The sequence below is a fragment of the Triturus cristatus genome, chromosome 8, assembly GCF_964204655.1.
Source record: "Triturus cristatus chromosome 8, aTriCri1.1, whole genome shotgun sequence".
Classification (NCBI taxonomy): Eukaryota; Metazoa; Chordata; class Amphibia; order Caudata; family Salamandridae; genus Triturus; species Triturus cristatus.
Genome location: NC_140591.1, coordinates 696170180 through 696180255, shown reverse-complemented (window position 1 = coordinate 696180255; position 10076 = coordinate 696170180).

Sequence of the window (10076 nt, the reverse complement as noted above, 5' to 3'; positions counted from 1 at the left end):
GAGGAGGCAGAGGGGCAGGGGCCCCCAGCAGCAAGAGGAGGGAGGGCAGAGTGTGAAGGGGGAAAAACCCCCGAGGGAGGGGAAGCCCGGCCACGGGGGCACAGAGCACCATAACCCCATGCTCCCGAAAACCAAGGGGAGGAGGGAACAGCAACAAGACGGAGCAACCCGCCAAGAGCAAGAATGCACTCACTAGAGGCACAGCTGCCCACCAGGAGGCGAGTGCCGAGACCAACCCACGGGTCCTCGCAGAACCGGGGAGGAAGGGCGGGCCGTGAAGGAATCTGCTGCTAGAATAGTCTCTACCAGATACATCGTTACCGAAGGTAAGTAACTCGTACATCTGATAAGAGACTACTAGCCGCAGATATGTTCACGTAGAATAGATACCCTAGCAATACCCACAGGGAAGGACTGTCTGCGAAAGGTCCCCCCCAGCCATAACAGGACAGAGGGTCACCCACGGAACCGGACCTGCGGACCGGGTAACAACCCGGCCCCTCGCAGGCAAGAGGCCCATAAGCAGAACACCACCGACCCTAGAGGGATGGAGGGAGAAGAAGCGAGAGAGAGAAGAGAGGGAGAATAGAGGGAGAGGGAGAGGGAGGCCCCACTCACGACAGAGGAAAGAAGGGCCAGGCCAGAGAGGCCGAAGCACCCCACACCCCCTCAAGGCATGAAACTTCCCTCCAAGACAAGGAAAGGGCCAGAGGACCCAAGGAAACAAGGGAAAAGAAGGCCAGGCCACACCAGATGGGAGGGAACAGGCCAATCAGAGCAGCGCTAACAAACTACCGCCAGAAACAAGACAAAACGGCCCAGGGCCCAGAAGGCCGAACGGGCAACACCCGAGAAGGGAGAGCACAGTACAATCAAAGCAGGGAAAAAAAGAGACAAGCGGCCGGACACGCTCCACGAGCGGCCGCGCACACAACCAAGAAGCAAAGCAACATACATAACGCCATGGAGAACAGGCACCAAAGGGCCACCAGAACTCCCCAGCAGACCGTAAGCTGTATAACAGCTACCACTACCCCACACAGGGTACGGCAAGTCCCAAGACATGGGAACCCTCTTTGGAAGAACGTCCGCAACAGACGAAAAAACAAAAGAGCCACAGGGAAACACCCTGCGAACGGCTTAACATCAGCCCAAGAGCAACAGGAGGCCTAATCTCTGGCCGACCTGCCAAGAATTGCAGCACAAAAAACACACAGCAAACAAGGGCCGTCCAGCAGCCAACCACGCCAAAGGTCTCGCAAGAGAACGCAATGGCTATTACACTCCATCGCAAGCGCAACCACCCCAAAAGGGACCAGAATCAGCTCTACTCCTCAAACCGAGGAGGAGGAGGAGGAAGCTCCGCCAGCAACCTCTGGATGGCAGAGTCAGCTGGTGCATGGAACAACCGATGACCATCAAACGGGAGATCAATGAGCCGCTCCCGAACATTCTCAGGGAACACACCATCCCGGAGCCAAGCATGGTGACGGAGAGCAACTGAGGAAGCCATGGCCCGGCCCAGCACCACCGAAATGTCCAGAGCTGAGTGAAGGATGAATGCCGCTAGCTCCCGGCCCTCCACTGCAAGTCCACCTGAACAGGCTCCTGAGAAGGGGCGGACCCCACAGACTCAACCGAGTCCCACAGACAAGAGGAAGCCCTAGCCAGGACACACAAGGTGTTCAGGGCCCGCAGGGCTGCACTGGTCGAGGCGAATATGTGGCATCAGCATGATTCCAGCCAGCGGGCCTCCCGGGAGGGTGGAGTCAGTAGGGTCGGCAGGGAAGGAAAGGCTGTCCGCAAAAGAGGACTGGCAGAGGGGTGGAGGGAAAGGCATGCGGCGCCGGAAGGTGCCGGTGTAGAAGGTGGCGAGGCACCGGATCCCTTGAAGCGGGACGCTCCTAAGCCCCCGTCAGGGATAAAAGGAGCGATCCCTCAGAGGGAAGCAAGAGCTCCCTCCCACCAGAGCCCTGGTGCAGAACCTCCAAGAGGTGTTCCGGGGGAAAATGAGCAACGGGATCACCCATGCTCAGGATAGCCACGGCAGTGGACACCGCGAGAACAAAAGCCGCACCCACCTCTGTAGGGCCCTGCGGCGGGGAAAAGCAGTTCCTCCGTGGGCGACGGCTGCAGACCAAGGCGACCATCTCCCAAGCCCAGTGAAACGGGCAGGGGCCAGACCTGGCAGGCAGGAGGGGCTGAGGAATGGGGGACCTGCCGCTCCTCCGGCGAGCCCAGCGGTTCCAGACATGGCGGGGAGCCATCCTTTGACGAGGCCGGTGAAAAAAACATCACTCTGCAGCCAGTCTCCGGGGAGGACGATACCAGTATGCAGGCAGCCTCCGGAGAAGAGGGGGCGTCAGAAGACGAATCCGCAACCCGGCGCCTGTCAGGAGCCGTGGAGTCCGCCGCCTGAGGCAGAGCTCGGACACCAGCCGGCGCCAGAGGAGACGCCACACGGGACTCGAAGTCACACTGCGCCGGGGACCAGAGCGGAACCGGAGTCACAGTGGACAAGGGGCGACACCGGAACGGCGCCGACTCGACCTCCACCGAGGCAGCTGCCTGTGGGGGGGGGGGGGGAACGAGAAGGACCAGGGAAGCAACACGAAGCCCTCCACCAGCCATGGCCCTGCACACTACCGAGGTGGGCCGGCGAGCCCCGCGGCTCCGCCAGGGCCGACCCAACCTCCGACCCATCCGCCTGCGAGGCAACCGCCTGCGCGGGGGAATGAGAAGGGCCCAGAGGAGGACGAGGGGTGCGTGCCCAGCCTCGGCCCAGAGCGGGGCGAGGAGAGTTCACGGACCCCCTTGGCACCGCCCGGTCTGGCCGTAGCGGCGTCATCGCGACCCGAGCCCCGGTGACCTCACACGACACCACAGGGACTCCCGCAGGAGTGTGCGGTGAGGCAGAGACGCCGCGGGGTGAAGGAGGGACCCCAGAGGAGCAGCACCCCAACAGCACCACATCCTCCAAGTCTGGATCCGACTCAGTCGGTCCCGGGGCCGGAGCCACCGCATAAGGCCCCGCGCAAGGCAGGGGAACCGCAGACGCCCCAGAAGGGGAAGGAGGAGGAGATACCAGCGACGCCTGCAAAGCCGCCGTGTACTGCTCCATCCGGACTCCTGACGCTCCATCGTACGAGTTACTTACCTTCAGTAACGATGTATCTGGTAGAGACGATTCTAGCCGCAGATTTCTTCACATAGAATTATCCCCAGGCGTGAGACTGGATCCGGAAACTTTTTTGCCACAGCATACCTGCACGCCGGGGGCAGGGCGACATCACGCGACTCCGCCCAGGCGTCGTCCGTGCATGTGACGTCAGCGAGGTCACATAAGACACGGCGCGCCTACATGAGTTTTCTTCTGAGAACTTTTCCGCACCACAACACGGAAACACCAAATGAAAAACTGTGGAAGCATGGGAACAGTGTGCGAAGAGCAGAAAAATTGAAAAGAAACTGTGACTAGCAGCACCCCCAGAGCAGTGCCAACACCGCAGATCCCAAAGGCAGGGAAAGAAGGAAGAACAAGCAGAAACCTGTGCAGTCACCCTGCCAGCACATAGACAACTCCCCATCCCTATGCCCCGGAGGCAAAGAACATGCGTAAAAGTCATGGCACACGTAGTAAACCAACTCCCCCCATCCTGAACAAGGAATGGGACCAGTCCCAAGACGGGGACAACAAACTTCCAAGGCACCCCAACCTAGAGGGCAACCACCCACAATGGACAAGGGCAAGACATGGCCAGATGACCCTTATCAGAGGATAGGAGGGGAGGGAGGACAGGGATAGAAAGCAATCCCCCCCCAAACCTGGAGTAGCCAGAGCAGCAGGGAACCGGAGCACCAGAACCCCATCCTCCAAGGAACCAAGGAGGAATGAACCGCCCCCAGACGGAGCCACCCGTCAAGAACAAGGAGGGCACTCACAGGAGACACAGCCCCCCCACCGGGAGACGAGTACCGAAGACCAACCCAAGGGCCCTCGCAGAATAGGGGAGGAAGGGGGGCCGTGAAGGAATCTGCGGCTAGAATCGTCTCTACCAGATACATCGTTACCGAAGGTAAGTAACTCGTACATCTGATGGAGACTACTAGCCGCAGATTCCTTCATGTAGAATAGATACCCTAGCTATACCCCCTGGGAAGGAGGGTCTGCGAAAGGACCCCACCAGACAATGCAGAACAGAAGGCCCCACAGGGGGACCAGACCTGTGGACCAGGTAGAATCTCGCCCCTGCCAGGCCAAGGGACCCCCCATAAGCAGAACCCCACCGACCCAAAGGGGATGTAGGAGGGAAAGAAGGCTGAAGAGGCCCGTACACTCACAGCAGAGGAACCAAGGGCAAGGACGGAGATGTCGAAGCACCCAGCTCCCCCACAAGGCAACATAGCTTCCACCCAATGCCAAGACAGGAAAAGCGCAAGGAGAAGAAGCCTAGAGGGCCCAAGGAAATGAGGGAAAAGAAGGCAACCCCAACTCCAGATGGAGAGCAGCCTGCGAGCCAGAACAGCGCCGACAGTCAAAGCCACCAGAAGCAAGGAGAACAGCCTGAGGCCCCAGGAAGGCCGAGTAGGCAACAACTGGCAAGGGAGAACAGAACATCATCCAAGACCTCAGGACAGGAGCAGGGAGAGGAGATGATGCCCGCGCACACCACTACGAGTGGCCGCGCACACGCCCTCAGGAAGCAAAGCAACCTACCTAAACACCATGGAGAACAGGCACCCGAAGGCGACCAGAACCCTCTAATAGAGCGCAAGCTATATGACAGCTACCACTACCCACCTAGGGTAAGACCCAAAATAAGGGAACCCTCTTTGGAAGAACTTCCGCAGCAGAGGATAAAACAAAAAAGCCACAGGGATAAAAATACCCCTGCTGAAGGCTTGACAAGCAGCCCAAGAAAAGCAGAAGGCCCAAACTCAGGGCCATGTCTGCGCAATAACTCCTGCAAAAACCACACACAATAAACACAAGGGCCGTCCAGCAGCCAACAAAGCCAAAGTCCCCAGAAAGGACGTAAAGTCCAGAAAACACACTCTACAGCCAGACCAACCAGCCTAAGAAGGCCCAGAGTCAACCCAACTCAGAAGTCACTGAGGAGGGGATGGAAGAGGAGGGGAATAAGGTGGTGGAGGAGGAGGAGGAGGAGGAGGACGGAGCCCCACCAAAAGCCTTTGGATAGCGAAGTCGGCCGGGGCATGGAACAACAGGCTGCCATCAAATGGAAGGTCGACAAGTCGCTCCCTAATATTTTCAGGGATCCCTCCGTCCCGAAGCAAAGCATGGCGATGGAGAGCGACTGAAGATGCCATGGCACGTCCCAGCACTTCTGAGACGTACAGAGCAGAGCGGAGAATAAACGCCGCAAGCTCCCGGCCATCCAATGCATGATGCCGCAAGTCCACCTGACCAGACTCAGAAAGTGAGCCACTGGGTCACCCACAGCCGTGGACACCGCGTGAGCAAAGGCCGCACCCGCCTCCGTAGGGTTCCGCGGTGGAGAAAGCAGCTCCTCTGTGGGCGACGGCTGCAAACTAAGGCGGCCGTCCCCGAGGCCAAGCGGGACGGGCAAGGGCCAGACCGGCAAGTCAGAAGGAGCCGAAGAATGAGGGACCTGCCTCTCTTCCGACGGACACCTTTGCCTCGGGAAGGGTGGGGAGCTGCCCTTTGACGCCGGTGAAAAGGACACCACACAGCGACCAGTCTCTGGCGAGGACGACACCAAGATACAGCCTGCCTTCGGAGAAGGAGCGTCTGAAGACTAATCCGCGGTACGACCCCTGCGCGGAGCCGTAGAGTCCGCTGCCTGAGGCAGGGCGCCGGCACCATCCGGAGTCACCGGACAAGGTACCTCCAAGTCACCCCGCACCGGAGATCGGAGCGGGGGCCGGAGTAGAGCTGGAGCTGTGCCGGCCCGACCCCCACCGAGGCAGCCACCTGCGTGGGGGAATGGGACGGGCCCGGGGAGTGGCACGAAGCCCTCCGCCGGCTGCGGCCCAGAAGGAGGCGAAGATCGCTTGGCAACCCAGATGGTGGTGCCAGGGACGATACAACCTCCGACTCGCCCTCCGACGAGGCAGCAGCCTGCGGGGAGGAACGAGAGGGGCCTGGAGAGGGACGCGGGGTCCTCCCTCGGCCTCGACCCGGAGCGGGGCGAGGAGAGTCCACCGACACCTGTGGCTCCGCACGGTCTAGCTGCTGACGGCGCTGTAGTGGCGTCACCTCAGCCTTAGACAGGACAACCTTGTCGAAGGACCGAGAGGGGCCCGGGAATGCGTCCTGAGCCCCGGCGACCTCCCGCGACACCACAGGGACTCCCGCAGGAGTTTGCGGCGAGGCAGAGACGCCGTGGCCTGAAGGAGGTGCCCCAGAGGAGCCGCACCCCAACAGCACCACATCCTCCAAGCCTGGATCCGAACCAGTCAGCGCCACGGAGGGCCCTGCGCAGGGCGAGGGATCCGCCGACGCCCCAGGAGGGAAAGGAGGAGGAGGAGCCAGCGAGGCCTGTAAAGCCGCAGCGTATGTCTCCATTTGGACTCTCTACGCCCCAGCACCGGGAATCGGTGGATACGACGACACATGGGGCCGCATCACCCGCGGAGAGTCCACACCACCGCCCCGGGGACAAACTGCGACACTTACCCACCGAGGAGCGACGCTCACGGGACATCGGAAAAGGGCGAGGTTGACGACCACGGCTGTGTCTGGAGCTGTCCGCCGAAGCAGACCGAGGGGAGGACGTCGACCTGGAGAGATGCGCAGAGAGAAGTTTCATCTTGCGCTCCCACTGCGACTTTGGCTTCAACTGTTGGCACGCCGCACAATCTGTGGTGCCGTGATCCTCCCCCAAACATCACATACAAATGAGGTGAGGGTCCGTCGCCGACATAGGACGCCCACAACTCGTGCAAGTTTTAAAGCCCGAAGGCATTTGCACACTGTTCCACCAAAGAAATGGAATAAAAAAAAAAAAGAGCCTAAACATGCCCGAGCAAAGACCGGATCCGCGTTGCATGCGGAAAAGGAAAAAACTGACGTAGGTGCGCCGGGGGGGGGAGGGTCTTATGTGACCTCGCTGACGTCACGTGCGCGGACGACGCCTGGGCAGAGTCGCGTGATGTCGCCCCGCCCCCGGCGCGCAGGGATGCTGTGGCAAAAGTTTCCGGATCCAGTCTCACGCCTGGGGATAATTCTACGTCTAGGAATCTGTGGCTAGTAGTCTCTAGTAGTCTAGGGCCGCATCACTCACGGAGAGTCCATGCCTCTGGTAGGCCGAAACCCGGCCCCGGTGACAAAATGCGACACTTACCCACCGGTGAGCGACGCTCTTGCGACATCGGGGAAGGGCAATGACGGCGACCACGGCCGTAGCTGAAGCCGCCCGCCGAGGCAGATCGAGGGGAGAAGGCCGACCTGGAGAGACGCGCCAAAAGAAGTTTCATGTGGCGCTCTCGCCGTGACTTCGGCTTCAGCTGCTGGCACGCCTCACAATCCGCAGAGCCGTGATCCTCCCCCAAACACCACATACAAATGAGATGAGGGTCCGTCGCTGACGTGAGACGCCCACACGACGTGCAAGCTTTGAAGCCCGGAGGCATTCGCACACTGTTCCACCAAGTAACGAAGGAAAAAGAGGGCCCGACCAGGCCCGTAGCAGACCGGATCCGCGTTGCACGTGGAAAAGGAAATAACTGAGGTGGGCGCACCGGGGCGGGTCTTCTGTGACCTCGCTGACGTCACGTGCGCGGACGATGCCTGGGCGGAGTCGCGTGGTCGCCACGCCCCCAGCATGCAGGGATGCGGAAGCAAAAAGTTTCCGGATCCAGTCTCACGCCTGGGGATAATTCTACGTGAAGGAATCTGCAGCTAGTAGTCTATCAGATGTTACGTTTGTACAGAACAATACCACATCCATAGTCATCGAGTTCCTAAAGGTAGTTTGGGGTAAAGAAGGATGTCCTAAACCTCTAGACCCTGAAAAAGGGGTACAATTAAAGTCACTGGAAATTACAGAGTTTTTAGTAGCACAAAATATAAACTATTTTATCACTGCCCTGTATGGCCCATAAACTAATAGGAAGGTGCAGAATTTTAACTGCTATCTCAAGGAGAGTGTGCATCTTGCAGGTAAACCCCTTATTTCTACAATGAGGAAAAGACTTTAGTCATACCGCATTACACCTAATACTGTGACTGGTGTAAGCCTTTCTTTTTACTTAAGGGAAGGCAATCTGTTTCTGATCTGTATCGTTGGTAGTTAAGAAATACACTGTCAATTTTTGTTAATGGGAGAGAAAATGTAAACCTCAGCAAAATTAGAAATAGAGTTGGTAAACATTAAGATCGATCCTGTGTAGGTTGTGATGTATTAAACCAGACCAAACGCCAGTGATATCCAGGTGGGATATATATAGTCAGGATTAAAATACCAGGAATTGTTAAGCATGGGATATTCTAAATGTTCAAAGCCTATTCAGAAAGTCAAGGTTAACTAGGTTAGTGTAATTACTCAGGATGGTAGGTGCTGGAGTGTCGGGCATCTAGCCAAATGTGACCAGTATGGTATCAGGACTGAGAGTAATATTGTCAGGGCAAATGATACGAAAAAACATTAATCGGGTGATGTAGATTGTGATTCAAGCGACAAAGGGAAAAAATGTCTCCTTCTGTTCAACTTGTAGAGAATGTTACCCATTCTCCAGAACAAATTGTTCCAACTCATGAAACACCTGACAATGTAATTCTTCTGAAGGTTCAATTGCCCAATGTGTAAAATCACCTCCAAGAATCAGAATACCATCTTGGAGAATCAACAAGGAGTAAGGTTCATGAGATTTGTTGCATGGTTTCTATATCATTTTAAAGGGAGAAAACGCGATGATTTTTTTTATTGCATGATTTAGCGGTTTGTCCTCAATTCTCCCTTACATTGGTATGGTCGGTTAGAATGCACCGTTTGGAAGTAAAGGAGACTTATTTGGCTCTATCTTTTCAGGCATTTTAACATTATGATTAATAAAAATGGAGACTTGGTTAGCTTGAGCATATTGTTGCGTGTTATACAACAGACTCAGCAGTACATACAATGCTAACCAGGTTTCCCTCCCAACTGATGCCAATTTATCACAATCTAGAATTTGACCTAGCCTGGACAGTATCCTGTTTCGATCATGGAGCGGGGTGACCACAGATGCCTCTTTGATATGCTCCAGGGAGCACAAGTAAGGAAATTTGAGGACTGTAAGAAAAGGTTTGGTCTCTCAGAGAATGAGAGGTTCAGATGCCAACAGCTATGCCACTGTGTCACCCAACCAGAATACAAACTTGCCAGTACCAGACGATTGACACGTTTTGATGAAGATGTCACAAAATTCAAAAGTAAGAAGGGTCTGTTATTGGAACTGTACAAAGTGGTGACAGCCCCAATGAAAGATAAAATAGTGGGGGGAAACCTTAAAGAGGGAAATATCCAAATAAAGTGGGAAATTTGTGAAGAGGTATTAGGAAAAAGAACATAGCAGTAAAACACATTGTCCACCTTTAAGGCCATGACGAGGGTGTAGGAGAGTAGGGTCTGCTTTCTATGTTCACCCTCACTTTTTGCTTTTGCTCCACTGGTTTTCGACTTAGATGTGGCTGTGGGCCTGCTAATCAGACCCACAGCCCAGCTGTTCTCTCTCTAAACTATTACTATGTACTTTAGGTGCATAACCCAATTGGATAGGATCACCTTATTGGCCCCTGTACCCTTAGGTACCCAGGGCATAGGTGTACCCTAGGCCTACCAGGGGCTGCAGCATGTATTATGCCACCCCTGGCCTGGCCTTCCATTATGACACAACTGGCTGATCACTCAGCTGGGGCAAGGTCGTGTAATCACCCCTTGCTTAGGTGTAGTATTCCTATACCTACCTTATATATAGACACATGTGTACCTATCAGCCACTCCTATGGCAGGCCTTAACAATCCTGGAGGCAGAGTGCTTGGTAACAAGAGAGATGGTGCTCTAGCATGAGCTGAGCCTGTCTGCAGCTTTCCGAACCATGTCCTTATAGC